Source organism: Ursus maritimus, unplaced genomic scaffold (assembly GCF_017311325.1).
Source record: "Ursus maritimus isolate PB19 unplaced genomic scaffold, ASM1731132v1 scaffold_29, whole genome shotgun sequence".
NCBI classification, from domain to species: domain Eukaryota; kingdom Metazoa; phylum Chordata; class Mammalia; order Carnivora; family Ursidae; genus Ursus; species Ursus maritimus.
This window is the reverse complement of record NW_024425452.1, coordinates 16,721,255-16,724,934: the sequence shown is the minus strand read 5'-3', so window position 1 is coordinate 16,724,934 and position 3,680 is coordinate 16,721,255.

Sequence of the window (3,680 nt, the reverse complement as noted above, 5' to 3'; positions counted from 1 at the left end):
TTTTCTCAGTGTTCAATGCCTAGACATAGTAGATGCTCAATAAGCACGAGAAAGGGGGAAAAAAAGGAAAAGGAAGGAAAGATGGGAAAGATTAAGGAAAGAAGATAGAAAATATAAATTCTTTTGAAAACCCAGGGATGTTACTATCTTTATGGAATGATCGGTGGTTTGGTTTTCATCTTCCTATTAGTCAGTTTTTCCATTTTTCTTATCTCAATTACAGTTCTAAAAAAAGTACGTTTAATTCAACAAATACCAATTGAGTTCAGTTTTATCTTAAATATGAAAACAATTAGAATTGTTTTTAAAGCGTTCTGCTTTGAAATAAGGTTTTGAAATATATTTACCGGATTCAACTCTCCAGGTGAAAATGAAATTGGTTGAATCTAAAAGTTTTACTTCATGTTTAGACATTGCCTCCCAAGAAAAGAATCTGAATAGCCTTTGGAATCATGTTTATGGATAAAGACTTGCAGACCTCTCTTCAAGCCCAGGCACAAAAACATACGGATTAAACTCCTGAATGCCTTATAAAGCGCCCTGTCTGCTCCTGTGATTGTTTGTAAGGAAGTAAAAATACATTAAAAGACCTTTTGCCTGTACAGTAATGTGTGTGAAAGTGTTCTACTGAATATAAAATCACATATTTTCCCTAGAAATCAATCCAATTGGATTAAGTGTCCCCGAATACCTTATGAAAGTTTGTCAATCCTAAACATGTCTCTTAAACTTACTTTGTGTTTAATTGTCAATAGTAATGTCTTGCTTTGCCTTTCCCTGAATGACACTTTTACCTTCAGTAATGAATATAGAAAACTAATTGAAATCAGTGTTTATCCTGAATAACATTATTCTCAGTGCTCTTAGCTATTCTAGTCTGTACTTTGATTAGTTTTATTTAAAGATTTTTCTGTCATATGATGTTGGTGTGCCATTTGGATTTTCTCTGTTTTTTTTCATCATTGATCTGGTGTTACTGTTCTTTTGGTTTGCCTTGTAGGAAATTAAAATTTCCTCTCATTTTACTTTCTACAAGCCATCTTTGAGACTTTAGTACATTTTTTTTTTAACTTATGCCAAAGAACACTTCATAAACATCGGTGAAACAGTGCACTGCCAATACTTTTAGCTGAGCTGTAGTTTATTTTTAATGAAAGGATGTATTAGTATTCATGGGGGAATATTATATATTTTGAGCTCGGTCACATTTCCATTTGGCTGCTTTATAGAAATAATTTTTCTTTTATGGGGGATTTATCAGAGAATTTTAAGAAAGGAAAAAGCTTTTGAAAACCATTACCCTGCCACGAATACATTTTTGATGTAATGGACATCATCATACATGAAAATTATTTTCATTTAAATAGAAGACAATTCTTCATTGACTAATACAATTATGAGAATGCATACTTAGTAATTCATGTGCCTAAAAATATAGGTGCCATAGTAGGCAGAATAATGACCCCCATAAATGTCTATATCTGAATCCCACAATCCTGTGAATATGTTAGGATTGTATTGTATTAGTTTCCTATGGCTGTTGTAACAAATACCACAAACTTAGCCACTCAAAACAATACAGTTTTATTGTTTTATAGTTCTGGAGGTCAGAGCTGTAAAATGAGTCCAGTGGGCTGGATTCCTTCTGAAGGCTCTAGGGCAAAATATGTTTCCTTGTCTTTTTTAGCTTCTAGAGGCCACACTCATTCCTTGGCTGGTGGTTCCTTCCTCCATCTTTGGAATAACAGCTACACATTTCTTTTTCCTTTTCATTCTCTCTCTCTTTTTTCTTTTTCTTCCTTCTTTTATCTTCCTCTCTATTAATTTCTTTCCCTCCTTTCCTTCTCTTTCTCTATGTCTATCTCTCTGTCTCTCCCTTTCTCTTTTTCTCTCAGACCCTCAAGCCTCCATTTTATAAGGACCCCTATGATAACACTGGGTCCCCACCTGGGTAATTCATAATAATCTTCCCTTTCTGAGGTCCTGCACTTAGTTACATCTGCAAAGTCTCCTTTGCTATGTAAGGTAACATAATCACAAGTTCTGGGAATGAGGATGTGGACATTTGGGAGGGGGCATTATTCAGCCTACCACAACTGCAGATGAAATTAAGTTTACTAATCAGCTGACCTTAGAATAGGGAGATGATTCTGGACTGCAGAAGTAGGCCCAATGAAATTATAAGGGTCCTTAGAGGAAGAGAGGGAAGCAGAAGAGTAGGTCAGGGTGATGCAATGTGAGAAGGACACAATCTGCTATTGCTGTCTTTGAAGAAAGGGGTCCAGGTCCATGAGCTAAGGAATGCAAGGTGCCTTAGGAAGCTGGAAAAGACAGACCTCCCGTAAAGCAGAACAAAGACAGCCCTGATGACACACATGGATTTTAACCCAGTGAGACCCATGTGAAACTTCTTAACTATTGACTGTAAGACAACAACTTTTTGTTGTATTAAGACACTAAACCTGTGGTAATATGAGACCTTCGGCCAACGGCTGTTGGATGAGTCCTGTAACTTAGCCAAGACTTCAGATGACTACGACATTAGGCAAAATTTTGGACTGCAACCTCATGAAAGATCATAAACCAGACCATCCAGCTAAATTAACCCCAGATTCCTGAGCGTTGGAAACTGTGTAATATAATCTTATAAGCTAATAATTATATTCTTACAAGCTGCTAAAATCTTGATTTGTTGCACAGGAGATAACTAATATAAAAATTGATGTAAGTCTGGCATATAGTAAGAATTATATATAAATGACTGGCATTTATATTCTTCTCTTGAGGGCAAATGAATATATATGTATCTTATCTCATCTACCCATCCCTAAGGGAATTCCAAAAATCAGGAGAGATGAATAGTCATATCTAGTTACTTTGGAATGGTGAGCCTTCCTGCACACACAGGCTCGCTAGTGTCTCCGGTATTTCCTTAGGACACTGCTCACTTCTTAGAAGTGTCAGAATCACACTTCCATTCCCTGACCTCTGCCTGCAGACTTAGAGCTTAGGTTTAGCTTGCCGGAAAGTGGACAGATGAGGCCAACAGAAAGCTGCATGAAGAAACTCACAATTAACAAGTGAGAAGGGTAAAGTATGTGTTTGTGCGTGTGTGTGTGTGTGTGTGTGTACAATGAGTGAATGCATTAAGGATTCAACATTTTGTGTAGTATTGGATTAATTAATTGGTACTCAGGGCAAAGTAATTTGAGAATCTGTTAATTAAATAGGAAAACAAGTTTAGGTCTAACCAAAAATTATAGAATGTCTAATTGTAGTGAAATCTATTTCAAAAATTGTTGGTTATTGATTTACTGAGTAAGTAACTTTTGATTAGGTTCCTAAGGAACTAATATTTAATAAATATTATGGGCCCCAATTACCTGTCTATTCTCAATGTAGAGTGAATTAGGATTAAATTTGAAAATACTGATAGCCTTTATTGTATTTATTTTTCATTTACATAATGCTGCTTCTAAAACTCTCAAGTTATTTAGTGCCCAATGAACACAAGATTGATGTCATTCTTTTAAGATTCCAGCTCCCTGGGCAGCTTGACCAGGTTATGCCACCATCCTATTTGCTTTTCTATTATATATTTTAAGAAATATGTGAAAATTTCCAAGCCCTCTTATGTAATTAACAAGCATAGCTTGATATCATGAGTGAGTAAAGTTAAG